This window comes from Apium graveolens, chromosome 4 (assembly GCF_009905375.1).
Source record: "Apium graveolens cultivar Ventura chromosome 4, ASM990537v1, whole genome shotgun sequence".
NCBI lineage: Eukaryota > Viridiplantae > Streptophyta > Magnoliopsida > Apiales > Apiaceae > Apium > Apium graveolens.
Window position 1 is genome coordinate 86,951,837 of NC_133650.1, and position 23,846 is coordinate 86,975,682.

Consider the following 23,846-nt stretch of genomic DNA (forward strand, 5'->3'; position numbering starts at 1 on the left):
CATAATATGAACAAATAAATTGTCCGGAAGTTGGTTCCTAGCATCCACCTCAATAAGCATCTTAGCAAAGCTTAATCGCCCTGTAGCTTCCCTACACATCTGTTCCGTCAAAGAATCCGCCATCAAATATTCCCCACTCCACTATCAATCCTACTTAGCCCTTCTCGATTCCTGATAAGTGGCATTTTATACCACTTAGAGCGTCTCATAACGGCTTGAATTGGTGTCTTGAACTCGAGTATTTTGTGTATTTGACGCGTTTTTGAGTTTTTTGCATTTTAGGGTATAACTTGCTTAGATAGGTGGATTTCATCAAAATAAACTTAAGGAAGTGCTTGGGATTAGTCTAGAGATGACGAGCGAAGAAATCAGCAAAAACAGAAGCAAACCAAGGATTTTTCCAGAAAGATTGCAAGTGCCCGCGTGGAGGATGCAGGCGGCCGCCTAAGTGCAGAAAATTAGAATCTGGATTTTATAATTCGAGTACGATTGGGCTTCTGTTCATGCTGGTTCTTTTGGGTTATTATATAAACCTTATGGGAATACGTTTTCTTTATCGAGAGCGAAGGCAAGAAGATTGAGAAGTCCGTTTTAGCATGCAATAATGAAGAAGAGGAAGCATACATTTATCTTATGATTCTTTTAATTCGTTATAACAGTGGATGCTAGTTTTCTTTATGCTTTGAACTTTAATACTCTTGCGATGTACTTCATTATTTATTAAGTATTTTAATTAGTTTATATCGTTGTGTTATTATCATGCTTTCATATGAACCCATGGTGACGATGAGTTCTATTATGGGATAATCGTGATCATGGGATCCTAGCGGATTTACTATGGATTTCTTTAGTTAATTGTTTAATACCTTGGTATGTGGTGATTGTATGATATCTAGCATAGGTTGTACTTATTCGTCTTATGTGCGTCGCGAACATATAAGATAGCCTGTTAATCTCTTGTGAATCCACAGTGAATCTTGAGATTTAGAACTTGCCATGCTAGCATAGGTTCATGTATTGTATGCATGATTAGTGGGTAACTCTAACCGTTTTACTTGCCTTGTGTAATCATCATGAATAATTTGCGCTTAAATCGTTATGTTGTCAAATTCTGTAGATATATAGGGTCTCAACATAATTGATGCCTATTCAACTTCTATCTTAATTGTGGATGCTTGGTACAATGATATTCGTACAACGAAAGTCGGCGTTTATCAGTTTCTTGTTGTTCGATTAATATCATCACCATTACATGCTAAGGGTAATAGCAATAACTATTGAATGAAGTAGTAATAAAGTCAGGATCTCATGTATGTTTAATATTGTTAATTTAAGTGTTTAATTCTCGTAGTAATTATTAGTTAACCAATCTTAATTGTTATTGTCTTGACATTGAAGAACAATCATACATTGGTGAGTAAGTGTTAATTAAATATAATTAATCAGAATCTCTGTGGAACGAACAAGAAATCATTTTATATTACTTGCGAACGCGTATACTTGCATGATTTATTTAGCGCATGCTTTGTGCCTAACAAGTTTTTGGCACCGCTGTCGGGGACTCGGTGTTAATTTGTTTAGTTTATGTACGTGCCATCAGTGGTCATTAGGATTCATTGATTAAGACTTGTTACTTATTGCTTCCGGTTGTGTTTCAGGTAATCTAGCGAGCGTTTATGCAAACATGTTCTTGCACTCGCAAGAGAAATCTGGATAAAGCTGAGGAGACATATACAACTCTTGACTTTCCGGAGAAGATAGTTTTTGAAGATTCGGATAAAGAGAGTGAATTTCTCGACCTAAAATTGATGACATTCAGTCAAGCATCATTCATCCGGCTATTCAGGCCAATACTTTTGAAACCAAGTCGGGCACTATTCAGATGGTGCAGAATTCTATTTCTTTCAGAGGTGCTGTGACTGAAGATCCCAACATGCATATCAGGAATTTTGTCGAGATCTGTAGTACTTTCAAATATAATGGTGTTGCTGATGAGGCTATCAAGGCTTTTCCCATTCTCTCTGAGGGATAAAGCTAAGTACTGTTTACATTCTTTACCAGCTGGGTCCATCACTACATGGGAAGATCTTGCGCAAAAGTTTTTTGGTGAAGTTCTATCCAATGGCCAAAACTGCAGCTACGAGGCGTGCTCTTACTCAGTTTGCGCAGCAACAAGGAGAATTTATGTGCGAAGCTTGGGAGCGCTATAAGGAGATATTGAGAAAGTGTCCACATCATGGTATGCCTAAATGGATGGTGATCACTGGTTTCTACAATGGTTTGGGGGCCCAATCTAGGCCCATGCTCGATGCAGCTTCTGGAGGCGCCTTGTGGGCCAAAAGTTATACTGAGTCCTATAATCTCATTGAAACTATGGCTGCAAATGAGTATCAAAACTCAACTCAAAGGATGATGCTTAGGAAGGTAGCAGGTATTAAGGAAGTTGATACAGCTACAGCCATTACAGTGCAGCTACATGCGCTGTCTATGAAGGTCGATTCTTTAGCCAACTATGGAGTAAATCAAATAGCTAGTGTCTGTGAGCTTTGTGCAGGCTCTCATGCTACGTATCAGTGTTCTCTTGTTAATGAATCTATTTAGCATGTGAATAATTTTCAGAGATCGCAGCAGCTTGTGCCCGCTACTTATCATCCTAATAACAGAAATCATCCCAATTTCAGCTGGAGCAATAATCAGAATATTGTTCGGCAACCATATCAGCAAGCTGCAAGTAAACAGTTTAATCCACCTGGATTCCAGAAACCTCAGCAATTTGCTCAAAGGCAATCATATCCTCAACAAAGAGGTGCTGCTCTACCTTCTACTGCTGATTTTGAGGAGTTAAAATTATTGTGCAAAAGTCAGGTTGTTTCTATCAAGACCTTGGAAAATCAAATTGGACAAATAGCCAATGCCTTGCTCAATCGTCAACCTGGCACACTTCCCAGCGATATTGAAGTGCCAGGCAGGAAGGAAGCTAAAGAGCAAGTCAAAGCTGTCACCTTAAGGTCTGGAAAAGTTGCTGATGCTAAAAAATCAAAAGAGGTAGAAGTTGAATTTAAGGTTGAAGAAGAAAAGCAAAAGGAGAAAGAGGGGGAACCAAGGAAGACTACTGTTGAACACACTCTGCCTAAGGGTAATACAGGGGAGAAACAACTATATCCTCCACCACCTTTTCCTAAGCGATTGCAAAAAGAAAAGCTGGACAAGAAATTTGGTAAGTTTCTAGAGGTGTTCAAGAAACTTCACATCAACATACCTTTCACTGAGGCTCTAGAGCAAATGCCTAGTTATGCGAAATTCATGAAAGCTATTCTTCCAAGGAAGGTGAAACTGGATGATCTTGATACCGTTGCTCTGACGGAAGAGTGCAGTGTCGTGCTGCAGCAAAAGTTACCTCCAAAGCTTAAGGATCCAGGTAACTTCACCATTCCTTACACCATTGGAAAGTTGTCATTTGACAAGTGCCTTTGCAATTTGGGAGCAAGCATCAATCTGATGCCGTTTTCTATCTTCAAAAAGCTGAATTTGCCTGATCTGAATCCCACCTACATGTCTCTATAATTGGCTGATCGTTCAATTACATACCCACGAGGTATCATGGAGGACATGCTAGTAAAGGTGGACAAGCTAATCTTTCCTGCAGATTTTGTCATTCTGGATTTCGAGGAAGATAAGAAGATTCCCATAATCTTGGGAAGACCTTTCTTGGCTACAGGTCGTACCTTGATAGATGTATAAAAAGTGAACTCAATGTGAGGGTGCAAGATCAAGATGTGACATTCAATGTGTTCAATGCGATAAAATTCCCTACGGAAGATGAGGAGTGCTTGAAGGTGGATTTGGTCGATTCTGTAGTTATTTCAGAACTTGATCATGTGCTAAGGTCCGATGCCCTAGAAAAAGCCTTATTGGGGGATTTTGACAGTGAAGATGACAAAGGCAATGAGCAGCTACAATACCTAAATGCTATTACTTGGAAATGAAAGTTAGACATGCCATTTGAATCTCTGGGAAATACTGATCTCAAGAATGCTGAGGGAAAGCTCAAACCATCTATTGAGGAAGCACCTTCTTTGGAGCTTAAACCATTGCCTGAACACTTGAGGTATACTTTTTTAGGTGATGCATCTACTTTGCCTGTTATTATTGCATCTGACCTTTCAGGTAGTGATGAGGACAAGCTCTTGAGGATTTTGAGAGAATTCAAATCGGCCATCGAATGGACTATAGCAGATATAAAAGAGATCAGCCCTTTGTACTGCATGCATAAAATTCTGCTAGAGGAAGGTAGCAATCCGACTGTTGAGTAACAGCGAAGGCTTAATCCTATCATGAAAGAAGTGGTGAAGAAAGAAATTCTAAAGTGGCTAGATGCAGGAATCATATATCCTATTTCTGACAGTTCTTGGGTGAGCCCCGTGCAATGTGTACCTAAGAAAGGAGGTATTACTGTGGTAGCAAATGAGAAGAACGAGCTCATCCCCACTCGAACAGTCACAGGATGGAGGGTATGCATGGACTATAGAAAGTTGAATAAAGCCACGAGGAAGGATCACTTCCCTCTTCCATTTATTGATCAGATGTTTGACAAGTTGGCTGGTCATGAGTATTATTGTCTTCTGGACGGCTATTCGGGATACAATCAGATTTGCATTGCACCTGAAGATCAAGAGAAGACTACTTTCACTTGTCCATTTGGCACATTTGCTTTTCACAGAGTTTCTTTTGGCTTATGTGGTGCACCTGCCACTTTTTAGAGATGCATGATGGCTATATTCTCTGATATAATTGGAAATAATGTCGAAGTGTTCATGGACAACTTCTCTATCTTTGGACATTCGTATGATGAATGCTTGAATAATCTCCGTTTGGTACTCAAAAGGTGTGTTAAAACCAATTTGGTGCTCAATTGGGAAAAATGTCACCTCATGGTGCAACAAGGCATCATTTTTGGGCATAAGGTCTCTAGTAAAGGTCTTGAGGTGGATAAAGCCAAGGTGAGCTTTATTGAAAATCTTTCGCCACTTAATTATGTGAAAGGAATCCATAGCTTTCTTGGTCATGCGGGTTTTTATCGGCATTTCATTAAGGACTTCTCTAAGATATCTAAGCCGTTGTGCAACTTGCTCGAGAAAGATCTGCCTTTCAAATTTGATGATGAATGCTTGGCAACATTCGAGACTCTCAAAAAGAGTTTAATCACCGCACCAGTTTTTATGGCACCGGATTGGAGACAACCTTTTGAGATGATGTGTGATGCAAGTGATTATGCAGTGGGAGCAGTTCTTGGGCAGCGAAAGACTAATATTTTTTATGTGGTTTATTATGCTAGTAAGATGCTAAATGGAGCCCAAATGAACTACACCACTACTGAGAAGGAGCTATTGGCTATAGTTTTTGGTTTTAAAAAATTTTGATCTTATCTACTTGGGACAAAGGTGACAGTGTCCACTAATCATGCTCTCATCCACTATCTGGTCTAAAAGAAGGATTCGAAGCCTAGACTTATTCGTTGGGTTCTCTTGCTACAGGAATTCGAGTTAGAGATCAAGGATTGAGAAGGTACTGAAAATCAAGTAGCTGGCCATCTCTCTAGATTGGAGAATCCCGAGTCTACTTCACATGATAAGACATTGATCAACGAATCTTTTCCGGATGAGCAATTTTTCGCAATTCAAGAGGAAGAGCCATGGTTCGCAGACATTGTGAACTATCTTGTTAGCAATATAATGCCTCCTAATATGAATGCGGCTCAAAAGAAGAAGTTTCTGCATGAGGTAAAGTGGTACATATGGGATGAACCATATTTGTTTAGACAAGGAGCTGACCAGATCATCAGGAGATGTATCCCATTCTATGAGACGGAGGGGATATGACAAGACTGTCATTCCACAGCTTATAGTGGACATTATGGTGGTGAAAAGACAGCAGCTCGTATTCTTCAAGCAGGTTTTTTCTGGCCTACGTTGTTTAAGGATGCACATCAGTTTGTTTTAAGGTGTGATCATTGCCAAAGAGTTGGGAATCTTCCCAGAAAGGATGAGATGCATTTAAATGTGATGCTTGAAGTTGAGGTCTTCGATGTTTGGGGAATCGATTTCATGGGACCATTTATCTCATCCTGCAATAATCAGTACATCTTGCTGGCAGTCGATTATGTCTCGAAATGGGTAGAAGTCAAGGCTCTACCAACTAATGATGCAAAGGTAGTGTTAAGTTTTCTTCATAAGAAGATATTCACAAGGTTTGGAACACCATGAGTTATCATAAGTGATGAATGGTCGCATTTCTACAATCGTAAGTTCACTTCTATGATACAACGCTACAATGTGAATCATCGTATTGCTACTGCCTATCATCCGCAAACTAATGGTCAAGCTGAAGTGTCTAATAGAGAGATCAAGCGCATTCTAGAGAAAGTCATTTGTCCGTCAAGGAAAGATTGGTCTTTGAAGCTCGATGAAGCTATTTGGGCTTATAGAACAGCATACAAGACTCCACTTCGGATGTCCCCATTTCAACTTGTCTATGGTAAGGGATGTCATTTACCTGCGGAGCTTGAGCATAAGGCTTATTGGGCATTGAAGAAGTTAAACCTTGATCTAGATGCAACTGGGAAGAAGTGAATGCTTCAATTAAATGAACTTGATGAATTTCGACTTCAAGCGTACGAAAATAAAAAAATGTACAAGGAAACGGTAAAAAGGTGGAATAACAGGAAGCTATCGCCTAAGTCATTCGTATCGGGGCAACAAGTTCTTCTATTCAACTCTCGTCTCCGACTTTTTCCTGAAAAGTTGAAATCAAGGTGGTCTGGACCATTTATCGTCAAAACTGTGTTTCCACATGGAGCGGTGGAGATTTTTGAGAATGATCCGGGCCAAGCATTCAAAGTAAATGGTCAGAGATTGAAGCACTATTATGGGGATATGGAAAACCGTGAAGTGGTTAGTGCCATTTTATTGACAACTTGATCGCATTACTCTACGTCAAGCTAATCACATAAAAGAAGCACTTCTTGGGAAGCAACCCAAGATATGAGACCATAGGACACCTTATAATTTAGTACTTTATCCAAAAACCCAAAAAATTCAGAAAAATGTTGGCAGAAAAATATTTTTCCAAAAGCCTTGCAGGCGCCCGCCTGCTAGGATCAGGCGGCCGCGCGCTAGTAGGCGCCCGCCTGCTGGTGCCAGGATCCAAGCGACCGCCTGCGCCCCTGAATTTTGAAAAATCATTTTCAGCCTATATAAAAAAAACACAAAAACCAAAAACAAAAACCACAGCACCCATTACCCCATTAACCCATGATTTTTTCCCCAATATTAGCCACAATCCCCACTCCTAATCAAATTCAACCCCTAATCTTGCTATATATACATATAACCTCTCCATACACATTGCATACACTTTCAACTCTACAAAATCTCTCCTACACACCAACACAAACTCTCCAACTCTTATTCTCAGTTTTCATGGCCCCAAAGAGATCACGAACTGTGGGTAGCAGCAGCACCAACCCGACTGCTACTGATTCTTCGAGGAATACTGATGTGAGGCCCCGATTATTGGATGGGGCTGCTGAAGAAGAGTACATAAAGCTTCTGACTAAGCCTATTATGAAGGGGGGGTTCTTTTCATCAGGGAGGGATGGTGATTTGCTATCGATGATTGCTGAGAAGGAATGGATTACATTCTGCGAGTCACCTGAGGCGGTTCCGATGAGTATCGTTCGCGAGTTCAATGCGAACACCAAGGCCGACAAGAATGGGTTTTCTGTTGTTCGTGGGCTTACTGTTGATTATCAGCTCGAGGCGATTCGCCGGGTAATTGGACAGCGACAAAGGAAACCACAAGAGAAGCATTGGAATGAAAAGACCCCTGTGGACTTTGATATGGACTTGATTATTGCTACTCTCTGTCGACCGGACACAGTATGGAAATTCAAAAGGGGAACCAACGAGTATCGTAATTTCCCTGCTGTCGCGATAAACAGGTATGCTCGTGCTTGGAATGCATTTATGTGTGCTAATATTCTTCCTTCTATGCATTCACATGAGGTTACAGTGGAGAGGGCGAGGTTGTTATGGGGAATTCTGAATGATGAATAATATGTGGACCTTGGTGAGTACATCTACCAAGGGATTTTGAAGTTTTTGAGGGGAAATCGCAGTACTCTATCCCGTATACCTCTATTGTCACAAAGCTTTGCAAGGCATGTGGAGTCCAGTGGCCTTTTTATGAGCAGCTGCAGATGCCGGCCGCTCCTATTGATTCATCGACATTGAATGCGATGTAGGAGTGGACGGGTGGAGAGCCCGAGTCACATGGTTTGGGGTATCACCTTCCGGGAGGAGTTCCAGCAGCTGGTGCTACCATGGCTAGGCCCAGTCAGGCTCAGGGAGAGGCAGGTTCTTCAAGAGCCCATGGAGGAGATGGTTCGGGATTGGCTGATGTCCAGTACAGGAGGCTTTCCAAGAGGATGGATGCGATGTATGAGTTGCAGAGTCGGTTTGCGCAGGAGCTCACCCAAGCACTTGGGACTGCATTTAGAGGCCTTGGAGCTAACATCCAGTGGCATGTTTATGGTGAGGATTCTGCTTATCCACTTCCTGACACTCCACCCTCTGAGGGTGATGATGATGATGATTCGTCTGAGTAGGTATACCCTGTGTTCCTTTCTATTACCTTCTCTGGGGATAATGAAGATTTTAAGTTTGGGGGTGGTAGTTAAGGAACATATTTGTGTGTGTGTCATGTAGTTGCATATTCATGATAGTTTAGTCATATAGTTGCATATTTTTGCCATATAGTTTTTTTTATTTTATATCTTTAATTATCATGTCATATAGCTCATGCATATACCATGATCCCTTTGTGTTGCTTTACCGATTAATATGTGATATTGATACGAGTGTAGTGATAGCGTTAGAGTGATGTTGAATCTTGTTAGGTTGACATGCATGCTAGAAACACTTGTAATTTCACTAAGTCTTAGAGTATGCTTAAGGACTAGATTGTTGTCATTTTTTGATGGTTCTTGAGATTAATCTATTGCTTATGCTTAGAATGCATGATAGGCTCTTAATGATAAAAGACATGAAAAGATAAAAATTGGAAAATTTTGGAATTCATTGCTAGTTGTGGCTAGGCGTCAAATGGCTAGTAGCCGGCTCGTATTGTATACGAGTAGTCTAGGGTTGTGCAAGATGGAGCGAAACGCACTTGCTCAGAAATTAAAAAAAAAGAGAAAAAAAGGAAAAAAATATGGTTTAATGCACAATTGATCACGAGTGGGCTCTTTGGTATTCGAGTTATTAAGTTCTTAGGGGGCTTTGTGCCTAGTGACCTAAGGCTTTTATAGTCTGGGATCTACTAACCTAACGTTCGCTAAATGGGTACCATTGCATAAGTCTTTTGTGGACCTCACTCATTGCATGATCAAATAAGCATTTATTTTATGTGTTGAATAAAAGCATGATTCTGTAATAAACTCCAATAATCTTGAAGTGTTATAAGTCATTTTGTGTCTAGAATATATTCTTCGTATAAGCTTGTGATTGCCTTGAGGATAATTAAGTTATGGTGATTGATCTAGTTTTGAAGCATATCTGCTAAGCATTCGCACACACCACGTTTCTAGTTGTATGTTAGCTTGCGTGATTTGATTGATCTTTAGTCGCCTAATTGTATTTGTTGATATGTCATGTGTTGGTTGGTTTAGTTATCATGATGGGGATCGCTGCATTCATATAGTTTGCATTCATGCATGTTTTATTCTGAGTTTGAGTCTGTGACGCTTGAGGACAAGCATCGATTTAAGTTTGGGGGTGTGATAAGTGGCATTTTATACCACTTAGAGCGTCTCATAACGGCTTGAATTGGTGTATTGAACTCGAGTATTTTGTGTATTTGACGTGTTTTCGAGTGTTTTTGCATTTCAGGGTATAACTTGCTTAGATAGGTGGATTTCATCAAAATAACCTTAAGGAAGTGCTTGGGATCAGTCTAGGGATGACGAGCGAAGAAATCAGCAAAAACAGAAGCAAACCAAGGATTTTTCCAGAAAGGTTGCAAGCGCCCGCCTGATGGGAGCAGGCGACCGCCTGCTAGCAGGCGCCCGCATGGAGGATGCAGGCGGCCGCCTGTATAAGGAAAATTAGAATCTGGATTTTATAATTCGAGTACGATTGGGCTTCTGTTGACGCTGGTTCTTTTGGGTTATTATATAAACCTTATGGGAAGACGTTTTCTTTATCGAGAGCGAAGGCAATAAGATTGAGAAGACCGTTTTAGCACGCAACAATGAAGAAGAGCGAGCATACATTTATCTTATGATTCTTTTAATTCGTTGTAATAGTGGATGCTAGTTTTCTTTATACTTTGAACCTTAATACTCTTGTGACGTACTTCATTATTTATTAAGTATTTTTATTAGTTTATATCGTTGTGTTATTATCATGCTTTCATATGAACCCATGGTGACGATGAGTTCTATTATGGGCTAATTGTGATCATGGGACCCTAGCAGATTTACTATAGATTTCTTTAGTTAATTGTTTAATACCTTGGTATGTGGTGATTGTATGATATCTAGCATAGGTTGTGCTTATTCATCTTATGTGTGTCACGAACATGTAAGATAGCATGTTAATCTCTTATGAAGCAACAGTGAATCTTGAGATTTAGAACTTGCCATGCTAGCATAGGTTCATGTATTGTATGCATGATTAGTGGGTAACTCTAACCGTTTTACTTGCCTTGTGTAATGATCATGAATAACTTGCGCTTAAATCGTTATGTTGTCAAATTCTGTAGACAAATAGGGTCTCAACATAATTGATGTCTGTTCAACTTCTATCTTAATTGTGGATGCTTGGTAGAATGATATTAGTACAACGAAAGTTGGCGTTTATCAGTTTCGTGTTGTTCGATTAATATCATCACCATTACATGCTAAGGGTAATAACAATAACTATTGAATGAAGTAGTAATGCAGTCAGGATCTCATGTGTGTTTAATATTTTTAATTTAAGTGTTTAATTCTCGTAGTAATTATTAGTTAACCAATCTTAATTGTTATTGTCTTGACATTGAAGAATAATCATACATTGGTGAGTAAGTATTAATTAAATATAATTAATCAGAGTCTATGTGGGAACGTACTAGAAATCATTCTATATTACTTGCGAACGCGTATACTTGCGTGATTTATTTAGCGCATGCTTTGTGCCTAACAATTCAAATATTGTAATGGAATATTATAAATCTTGACCCACAGAGGAATGAACTTAGGGACCTCCTTCGATAATACAATATAGGGATACCATCTTTGCAAAATCAAGGGCTTCCCCTCAATCAAATAGACCCCTTCCTCAAGAATGTCCAGCAAATCATTCTCAGTAGCGAACTTAAAAAATAAGAACCCTTCATGGTTTATAATAACGTCGACCAAGCCCTATTTCGATCACTTCCTCCTAGCTATATGATTCATGACGTGGAAAGCCACTCTAATCTCAAAAAAGTACCAAACCAAGCAGTCCTCCCAAGCTCTACGTCCCTGGACATCGATATGAAGACAAGGTTTAATTAACACCTTCCCTCCAACCACTTCAGGAGAGTGGTACTTGAACTTCATGCGAGTAAACCCCTCCTTAGGATTCAAAATATCTGCCCATGGCTTCTTCACACCTTTAGACCAATTATCCACTCTATTACCGATCACACCACCCTTATGAATCTAAGCATCCATGATACCAGGAAAGTCAGACTCAATAGAATTTTGCACACTCCCAGCATCCTTCTCCATATTTCCAACCAACCCCATCAGGACATCCACCTTCTCTACAACGAACTGACCCTCACCCAACGGCGATCCATAACACATCATCTGCAAATCTCCCCCTACCACATCCTTCGTCCCAACAATGACCGGGACCACCACACCTTCTATACTCACAGCTTCAACTACAAAGTCAGCGCCCACCACATCTACACCCACCAAACTATCCTACTGATTATACAGAGGATTCGATTCAACAGATTTAACACCATAAACACCTGAAGCAATCTCTATACGAGCAGATCGAGGCTGACCATACGGACTAAACCTAGATGACCGAGTTATACCCGCGTTTTGGCTTAACCCATCAACACGCTTTTCATCCATATCTCTATACATGGGATTCGCTTTATTCTTCAATTGAACTGAAGCCAAATTCGTCCTGGAACCATCCCGAGACCCATTTTTACCATTTCTTCCATTCTCATTGTTTTTCCACCAAAATTCAAGTTTTTACTATCTAATCGATTCTGAGGTTGAGGGGGTGACATTCTTGATGCAAATTAACACTAAAATTAAAGAAAAAAGGGGCAAAAATATGAATTTTTAAGAATTCTCCAAAAAGGGAAAGGGGCTAGAGAGAAAACACTACATCATTTTTTTATCCCAACCATATTAACAACTTACACTCAATAATTAGCCCCGATTAAGGCTGGTTAGCCTCTACTAAGGTCAATTAGCATAAAATTATTCATAATTAACATATGTTAAAGTTAATTAATAACTTACGATCAATGATTAGCCCCGATTAAGGCCTATTAGCCCCGACTGAGATCGATTATAAGCTATCACCTTATAATTAACCTTTGTTAAGGATAAAAGGTGATCATCGCTCAATTATTAGCCCCGATTAGGGTTTGTTAGTAGCTTTTACCTTATCATTAAGCTTGATGAAAGTTAAAAGGTGATCAATGCTTGACATATAGCTTTGATTAAGGCAGTTTAGCACCGAACGCTATCAAATTAGCCTCGTAAAGGACTAAAAAGTGAAATATCACTTACGAATGAATAAATCACTGTGAATGTATAGGTCGCTCTATACTTCATAATACGACCAAACCCAAAAATGGACGAAACTAATCCCGAGTCGCGATTAGACCATTATAATTTCCACAAAAAATATAGAAGTTTTCACGGAAGTTGGGGGAAAATGATATGGATCAAAAGTAATATGTAAAAACATAATTAATACTGAATAATTATGTCCTAAAGTTGACTAGTCAAAGCCCGTGAACGCCACGCCCAAAGCAGGTCATCTCGGCAATGACCTAATAGTAGTTTTGATAGTCTGAGAAAACTTGAGAACAAGGTCCACAATAACACCAACGTCGTATCCAACATGGAAACGGACTCCTTCAATTAAGGATCCAGAATCCACCGTTTAGAGGAGTCCTAATTACAATTTAAGTAGAAGACTTGTCGGTCAAGTCTCTTGACCCAAGTCTAACCCTAGGCTCAACATCTATATAAAGGGCTCTACCCCTCAACCTAGAACTACATTTTGGCTTGATTCTCTACGACACAAAAATACATAAGCATCTTGTGAGGACCGTGTAGTCTCGAACACAATCGCAACCATTAAAGCTCGAAACTCAACAACCCTAACATAAAATACAAACAAAACCCTAGTTTTTATTCCATAACATTAATGTAGAATAATAATTATATATGAATATTATAAAAATGGTAACACTTAAAAATGATTTTAAATTTGATTTTACTGTAGAATAACTTTGAATAAGTGTATGTCTACCACACAATCACTTTGATCTATTTCATTATTTTCAATAATTTTTTAAATAAAAAACTAACGCAACTTTATTTTTTGATTTGGTAATAAATTTGTAACTATATGTGATGAAAAAATAAAATAAATATGTATATTTTATATATTTAAATAATGATTTCCTATGAAATTCTATATAAGGAATTCTTTTTAAATTATTGCCTTCATATATAAACATATTTATTGTGATAACCTTTCATGATAATTTATACCCGTCCCAAAAATATCATTTATTTTGGGCCCGTGCTTCACACGGGGATAATCTCAGTCCGTGCTTAGCACATGTTAGCAACTAGTTGAAAAAAATAAGAAGTGTAGAGAAAAATGACAGACTTAGAGCATATCCAAACATTACAACCTATAAGAAGTCTAGGTGTCATATATATATAGCCCTCCAATCATAACACATTTTTACAATAATTATAATTTTCTCTATCTCATTAAATATATTTGTTGAATTTGGAGTCATTAGCTAAAACATTAATGTCACCTTTATTTTATCTTTAGACCTAATCCTACACACACACATACATACAAATAGATATTTATATAAATATATGGTCACGCTTGAGAACCATTATTATTGTGATATATGAGACATAATCTTAACCAGTCATTTTAGTCCTTATCTTAATCTCTCACCACACATTGATTTTGAATATTAAATTTTTTATCATCATATTCATTCTAACTCCACCACCTGCACGTTCAATCTTTGCCACCTCCAACCTCTATTGACCACCATTTTTGGCCACCACCACTTCCGGCGGCCAGTAGAAAATTACCACCGAAAAATATAAAATCACCACCGGAAAAATGAAAAATCACCACCAGAAAAAGAAAAATCACCGACGGATATTAAAAATCACCACATCCAACATTGTTTACGATCAGTTAATCGGCTCACCAATTCTGTTTATTAACTCCGACTACCAGAATGAAAACAAAAATCACAATATTGAAATCTAAATCACTGCAAATAAACTATAAAGACAACGATATCACACTACCTCTTACAAAATCACCAAAATTAAGCCAACCATCTAAAAATCAACAAAACTCCATGAAAATTACTCGATCAGCTATACTACAAAATTATTACACTCGATCAATTCCCGTATCATCAAGTAATTACAAAATTGTATAAAATCATAAAAAAATAAGAAATTAAAATACAAGAAAAATCAAATTGAGTTACAAGTTTCAAATCTGAGTTCAATTGGTTAGAGTTTCATCGGAGAAAAATCCAATCGGGGTCGGAGTTTCAACTCTAAGAGCGTGAGCGGAGGAAATTTTAGAAGTGGAAGGGGTCGTGGGCGAGTGATGATGGAGGATAAGTGATGGTGTTTGGAGGGGTTGATGAAGGAGAGTAAAAGAGAGAGATATATAGAGAGAGATGATGATAATGATGAGCAAGCATGTGCATACTGGAGGTGGCGTATGGTAGCGGGCGGCGAAAGGCTGGTGCAGTGGTAATGAGTGGTGGGTGGTTCTTATGGTGGGAGGGGTACAGGAATGATATGGTTAGGAAAGATGATAAGATTTAAATGAATGGCTCACATTAAAATTAGTTTAAAATGTGTGTGGATAAGATTATATATCATATCTCATTTTAATACGAGTTCTCATTTGAGCAAGTATATATATATATATATATTATATATAGGCATTTGATCAAATAGAAAAATATCTTAAAATAAAAATTAGAAATAGTTTGATAATCCCCGTTTGTAAGTATAAAATCACCCGTTTACACACAATTAATCACTTAAAATTTTCAATGTTTATTTTTTGTAATTGAGAAAATCTACTTATATCAGTTATTGATGCTTGATTGTTGATGGTAAATTTTAGTTGTATGATGTAATGCCCCCAAATCCGAGGTCCCAGGATTCAGGTCGTCACGTCCTCATCCAATCGCAAAAATCTTTATTTTAACTTAAAAACTCATCACTGCACAATAAGACCTCAATCATTCACACTCACAAGTTATAGCCTTAGAAACGATGTACAACAAGTATCATCTGTTATTAAAACTCAAATGTACTTTACAGGATCTCAAACAATTATTCATAACTTCTACATGAAGTTACAATAATTATGACGGATATCTTATACCTATCTGATACTCTGGTGTACCTGAAACAAAGCTGCCATGGATTCTCCCCATGACTGCAAGCGATTAAGTCCCACACCAGCATACTGGTTATCTGTAGTGATATAATATATAAAAGCAAGAGTGAGCACTATGGCTCAGCAAGGTACATATATTTATGTGTATACATATATATATAACAATAAATGTACCTCATATTTTTCAAAGATTTCTGAAAACATATATGCTTGTCAAACTTGTAATATTCTCAAAATCAACTGTAACATTATATCCACTTTATACTTGTATCATCTCTTTTTCAAACTTCAAGATTTTACTCGAACCAGAATTATAAACTGGATTTGGTATTCACATCATGTATCTCATGATTTAAAACTCAGCCTTATCGGCCTTTTGTTGTAGATTGCACAACAATTTTCCAAAATGGAAGAAAGGGACTATACTGGAATAAACCACGTACCGGTGATCAGCCGAGTACGAAATTTTCTCTACTAGTAGAAGGAATATAAACCTAGCCACCTTTGGGCTTATCAAGACATTACACGATGGTTGCCCATTTTCGTGCAAGTCCGAAAGTCAATGGTCACACAGACCATATAACTGTATACTGCGCCACTCCGCGCTTGGTCACTACTCGATACCTCTCCGTGCCGGGTAGGCCACATTCCAGTCCCAAAACAATTATATCATTTACATAAAATCCTTTATCGAAGGAATAGATCGTTCTGGGTTGACCTTTAATCAGATGATTTATTTTTCAACTTTTAATTCAATTGATCCTTGGGAGTTGTCGGAGTTTTGACTTGAAATCATTTTCAAATCCCTAACTATAGTAGAGTGATACATATATTGACTTATTGTTTTTCACTGAGCGAAGAAGCAAAACTCTTATGCTTCTAGACCAAGTTCCCCAAGGTTTTGATAAGTTTCAATTGATTGATCCCTTCATTGAGGTTTGAATAATTTAGAAAGTACCTTCGCGAACTACGTCTATTTTTAAATAATTTTTAGAAGTCCGGAAAAATATTTTCATTAAATATTTAGAGTATCAGAATATTTTTTTAGATAAGGTTTAATTAATTAATAAACCTTAAATAAATAGTTAAGACATGATTTAATACCCTATAAATACCTTTTAATAGTTAAATACTTTTTAAGTAAAGTAAAATGATTTATAATATATTCAATGTATTTTTAAATACTTTCTGGATATTTAATAATCCTCTAAATATTAATTTACATAATAAATAATCAAATAAGGATATCCCTTAAATGAATATTCAAATACTTATTAGAGATATTGATTCAAATTAAATCTCAAACGTTCGCTCGATATATCTTACGCGAACTTACTTGGTTAATAAAATTGAAATATCTCAAATCCGGCTAATCCCCGAATTAAATCATTATTAAAAATATCTCGAACTCCCACTATAACGTATTATCTCGGAAATAAATTCCAACATCTCATACTTGTATGGAATGAAATTATATTTCATAAACAAACGCACATTATAGGCGTATTGAAATCATAGACAAGCATATATCATTCGTTTATTTAAAACTGTAAAGCATGGCATCATAATCACAACATTAATTAAAGCATGGATATCATAAGATAAGATTTCGAAAACTTGCCTAATGTCCAAGCTCTACCTTGATGTATCCCTCTCGGTCCTGGAACCTCTACCAAGACATAATATAACCTCGGTTAGTCGGGTTAACCAATGATCGACTTATTCTAAGTAGACTCACTCTACCCGATCTTCACTCTCTCGGGTTCATTTAACTTATGACAACTCACACCTCGTTACTGTCCATTTAAAAATCTCGTTCGACACACCTATGTGTTCTTCTTACAATCCTTAACAACTCTTGTGTTTTGATCATCTCCAAATTATATTATTAACTTGGCCAAAACGGGCGGTCAAAGTAGTACTTCCATAGTTGACTTTTCACTGAATTACTATTACGCGACTTGCGCTTCACCATTTTTAGTAAATCAGAAAATTCGTAATTAAATACGAAACCACCTCAAGGAGCTTTTTGAGTATTTTTAATATTTATAAAAAATATTTCGATTTGGAAATTTCAAGTTTAAATAGGTGAAACACATTTTAGAATCCAAGTCAACAACGGAGTTGTACTATTTGCGCTAGTTTCACTAAAACGCCTCTATCTCCTTAACCGTTAACTCAAATGACACACCCTTTTTTTCATAAATGATCTACAGAACTTCTAATTTGCAAATAAGCAAGAACTTGGCTCTGGTTAGAAGTCTTATTTTCCCGTATTAACAGAACAAGGCAGTAGCTATGCAATGGCTATGCGAGGCAAAGCGCATTCCCGCAACTTTAGTTCCAACATTTATATAAAACAGAAAAATTAAAATTTTTGCTCAAAATCTTTTGGAGAGTCTTTTTTTCTGTCCATTTTACTTATCATAAAAATTGCATAACTCGAATCATTTTCAAAAGGGTTTAAGTGTAGATTTTAAGGGAAAACATTTCTGCAGAATCGCTTCTTGAGTCGCCGTCACGAAAACGCTCGTTTATCACAAACCGTAAATCGTATCAAGGCGAACCATACATTCTTAAAAACTAGAAAACCATATCTTTACAGCCATGGTCAGTGGTTTGGGAAAATATGAGTTTTTCATTTCGGAACATAGCTCTAAATATGACCTTATTACAAATGGACATTATAATGGCTCTATACTAAGCATTTCCCGATTTTAAATTATTTAACCACTTAAACCAACAAAAAAATCAACAACTCAACATATTTATAACCTCATCAGTCCATAAAATTCAAGATTTAACCAACAAAAATCAACCACAACAATCCATCATCAAGATTTAACAATTCAAACTCCATTCTCTAAGAATCATGTCATTCTTGAACATATCTTCTAACTATGCTTAAAACTCAAACAAATACAAAGGGTGGAGAGTGGTTATACCTTCTTTGAATCCTTAAATATACTAACAAGAGCTTGTAATCCTTATGAGACCCCTGATCTATGCTTATCATCCTTAAACTTGCAAGAGAAATCAAGAAAACAATTTAGAAAATTTCGGAGTTACTATTCACCTTCATCTTTGAGCAAGGATTTGGATATGTTATACTAATCGGATGGCCATGAAATTTTGAACGTACCTCATACATATATTGAAGAACTTTTGGTCCAAATTTGGTGATTTGTAGATGAGTAAATTGTGAGATTTGAATTTTTCTTTCCTTGGTGTTCATGCTGGGCAGTTTTGAAGAAATGAAGAAGAATGTGTGTTTTATTCTCTTGTTCTCTACTTTTGTATGATATAACTGATGTATATGAATATATGAATATATGAACGTGTATTGATCAGTTGTAGAAGACTTTAAGGTCTTTGTCTTGTAAAAGTTGTCAAAGTGTGGCCATACTTCCAACTATTCACATACTATTCCATGTACTATGCTATTACACTATTCATAACACTATCTTAGTTTGCTACTAACCAACCATTTGGCTTTCTAATTGTCTTAGTTAGCTTATAATCTTCCTACTTGCATCCGTAGAATCACTATTCATTAAGGTTTTAATTATACCAAAAATTTGGGTTATCACAGTCCTCCCTCCTTAAAAGGATTCCGTCCCGGAATCATGTAGAGAATAGGTGAGGGTACTTTTCCAGCATTGCGTTCTCTAGTTTCCAGGTTGATTCCTCAATATCCTAATTTCTCCATAAAAATTTGGTCAGCTTGCTAGCCTTGTTACTCAATGCTTGATCCCTGTGATCCATGATCTTCACTAGCGGCTCTATGTAAGTCAGTTCCGATTATAGTTCCATATGCTCATAAGCTAAGGGTCCCATCCTTTTCAAAATATCATATGGTCCAATAAATATGAGGCTTAACTTTCCTTTCTTTCCAAACCTCAACACTCCTTCTTTATGGTGACAATTTTAGTAACACATAGTCTCCCACTTCATATTCCCTTAAGGCTTATAGCACCGACTCTAAACATGCCCTCTACAGTTTGAATGATCCTTTCGTTGCACTCTTATTATCTCTAAAGGTTTGTTCCTCAATAATTTCTCACTCTTAACCTCATATAAGGGAGTTTGGTTATACCTCTATACCTTTATTTTCCATCACGTGGCAGGCGTCAAAGTTATTCTTCCGTAACTTAAATACGGAAACATGCTGCGTACTTGCTGCGATTTAAGGGCGACGTGAAATTGGTATATGACCCAATTTATAAGATTTAGAACCTCTCGTGGTATAATGAACTCTAGCTTAGCTTTCTTTGTTAATGATTCCTCGCTAATTATTTCTCGCGTGGTACTTTTAGTAACGCAAAATCTTCGATCTTGAATTCTTTGCCCTTTCGAGCATCATCGTTGTCTTCGCATTGTCCATCGATCTGCGACTCACAAGCAGTGCTCATGCTTAATCTTGCTTTCATCTGGAACTAAAACCTGAGTCTCTTTCCGACATAATTACTACCAGGACTACATTTCGCACAACTATCTCCTTTATACATATATTACTTGACAGGTCGAGTACTTTCTTTCCCCATTTGATAATATCATTCTCCATGTTCAGTTACTCATACCTTTCCCTTAACTATATACATCTCTCATTCTTCCGTATAATTAATTCCTTTTCTTCTTCATTGTTCTTTCTTGATAAAACTTTAACTCCCTGGTCAATCTAACTAAATCCTGATTTAGTTAATTCCTCTAGTTATTTTCCTATTATCTCAACTTCAAGCGACATCCTTTCAAATTCTCTCACCAGTTACTAAGCACTTTAGCACCCTTAATCTTACTTTTCTTACTTTAAGCGTTGGCCACCACATTGGCCTCTCTTAGGTGATAATAAATGTCACAATCCTAATCCTGATCAATTTCGATTATATCCCCTATCTCATGTTCTACGTCAGTATACACTCCATACTATGAAAAAAAATCATAATTTTCCCCATAAATTAAAGTTTCTAACTTCTTAGTGCAAATACTATCGCAACTAATTCTAGGCCACGCTCGGGACATCCTATTTGATACTCCTTACGTTGCTTAGACGCATTGCTATAATCACATAATCCCATTTTTAACATCAAGTATTGCTGACATCAGGATTGTTACTAATTTCTCTTTCAGTTCTTGGAAACTCTACTCCTCAAATTCATAAGGGTTGGTCAGATCTAGAATCCATTAAAACACTCCTACTGATAATTTAGTAGGAGCGTACCTTCAATCACACCAGCATTTTTCTTGCATTCTTTTACGATCGTATTAAAGATCTTTATTGTATGTCCTTAATATGTTATTACCACTTTTAAACAATTACTTAGCATATATGGTTGCACAATTACAACGCTCAATCCTCAATCTCATCAGTGCAATGGTCCACAACTGTACCTCCCGTTTCTCGTCAAATAGTCAATCTTGTGAGGAATGATTTCTATAAAACCAAGCTCACATAGACAATCTTAATAAGAGTTCCAACATTATCTGTTTAAAGAATTATAATGAGCTCCGAATAAAAGGAGTCTCAATACTCAAAAGATATAAAGATGGACAGAAGGATTACCACAAGGCTATCCTTCCTTGTCCTTAAATATCATACTACCATAACATAGAGAATATTCCTCAAAGGCAATATTTTTTGGATATAAATATCAGATGGATAGAGTTTATAAGCTTTCCACATAAGATGAACACTTCACCTCTTGGATAATAAAGGAAAAAAAATCTTGAATAATCTCATTGGTTAAAGCCAACAATTAAGGCATCATCAACAAAATCAATCTGAAAAATGAGTCTTACTTCGTGATAACTAAAGAACGAAGTAGTTTGTTTTTCAATTACTTTATAATTTTTGAATGAGTATTCGTTACGTGAATGAAAGAAAAGAGTACTTAAGCGGCAAAAGTTTGATAAAAGTGAGTATGAATTTTAGCTGAGTGAATGACCCCGTTAGGTCTAAATTAAATTATCCGTCAAAAATTTCAGGCTCAACTTACTGCATGTAAAATGCATTACGAATTCACTAAACAAATTGATTGGAAGTTGAACCAATGAAACACTAACAAGTCATATTCAAGAAACATTAACAACCGATTAAGTAAAATGGGCAGCTCAATTAGTTTGACACATAAGAACTAGCTAGGACAATTAGCTAGGTTTTCATCATATCATTTAAAATTCCAACTAGTCAGAACAATTAACTAGTCATTCATGAAGACATATACAACCAATCAGTTACAACCTGCTTGTATGAAATCTCACATCGTAGCCACCGAAGAAATTTATGGCTACCTGGATAATGAGTTGAAACAAAACTTATTAGTTTGGCCCGAAAAGGCAACATAAACTTTGAATAAAAATGTTCTGGGTATCTAAACAATCGATAGCCTCTCATCAAATAATCCTTATCAGTGGAACGGTCCATCAAAAGGCGTCTATGTAAACATTCTTTATCAAATCCGCTAACAAAACTGAATTCGGAATACCAACATTAATTTAATATCCTTACTATGATTTCAATATTCAAATTTCATCTTGAATAAAAGAAAAGAATGCTCGAGGGATCTCTGAACAAATAGTTAAATATTTACGAGTTTGAATTAAGAGTCCAAATTGGAAAAAAAAATCGAGGATCAAACAATTGTTGAAGAATTCAAAAAAATGACTTAAAGAAAATTAACTGAATATTCTTTAAATGAAATAAAATAATCAGAGAATATTATATAGCTATTTCTTGAAAATTAAAGGACGTTAGTAAATAGTCCTCGAATGAAACTGGCATGAAAGCCGAAGGCGATAGGTATCAACTACCTCCTGACATTTCTCGAGTATTAATGATATACTCCGAGACATGAATAAGACATGTTTTCTTAATTCTCTAAGTGAATACAAGATTGATGACAATTTTAGATGAAGAACACATCGCAGCACTTGTATCATTTTCCTCTTAGAATATATAACAACGGGACCTTTGGGAGTCAAAAGTAGAAGTAAACCCATAAGGTCCAGATCTTGTATGGACATGAATTAAAATAGATTTGGAGAGATAAATGAATAATGTCTCCCTCATCTAGTCATTCTGGGGCACGAACAACGCGCTCTGATAGGTAATGATAGCCTAAATATATATACTCCATTCTTATAAGTAATATAAGGAATAGAAGAAAAGAAATAATTTGACTATATCAGTCCTGGGTTATTCCCTAGATTTGAAATAGCAATCTAGAAGAGTTACTTGAAAATTAATCAAGGTAGCATTGAATCGTGAACAATTGCAGAGTGGGTATTACACCAGCAAGTAGTTACCAAAAATAAGTCAAAGACCTTCATGAATTTTAACATTACCGGAACAAGGATGATCCCATAATCTAACTTTCATAGTGTAGGTTACCAACTAACTACTCTCGCATAATCGTATTAAGCTCACTAAACAGACCGGGGGTTCGTAACACATTTGTTATTCCCGATAGTCCTCCAGAATTCGTCCCTCCCACGGTCGCATCAAAATTTTAACAGAGGTGGAGGTCCATTGGTTAATATATATGTGGTTTCCAATTAGGTGTGTATCGAAGAATCCCGAGTATAACCTATACTGATACTCTTTCTGGTTGGTTCTGAGACTGTCGTATAACTCGTTGTAACTGCACGCATCTTTATTAAGCCTCGCTATCCGTTCCCAACATCGTTGATCATTATCTTGATCTATCACGACCTTATGTACAAGGCACAATGGTGCTCTCGTCCGGCACGCTTGCCTTATGATAACATTCTCTTAATATATACGTATAAAATCTTTCTCGAGGCATTAAAATCCTCAATGGTGGGGTCGATACTATCTCTAGTGGGATCGCTGGTCATGGGAACTTAAAACCTTGTAGACAAAGCAAAACCTTTGACTAATCCAGTTAATTGTCTATCCTTGATCATGCTAGAAAGTTTAAGCATTCTGGTTCTCACATATGTCGCCACCTCATGGCCTGCTATGACGGTAGCGAATAATCAAGACTCGTGCTAAATAAATAATTCTATGGTATTAGAACTACGCCACCATTCTCACAACTCTTTGAGACTCTGCTCCGCGTATTA

General features: G+C 37.0%; 1 pseudogene; it reads right to left on the bottom strand.

Annotated features, from left to right (window-relative positions):
- Positions 1-2,128: 2,128 nt before the first annotated feature.
- On the bottom strand, positions 2,129-2,243 carry LOC141722621 (small nucleolar RNA R71; annotated as a pseudogene).
- Between the last annotated feature and the right edge of the window lie 21,603 nt (positions 2,244-23,846).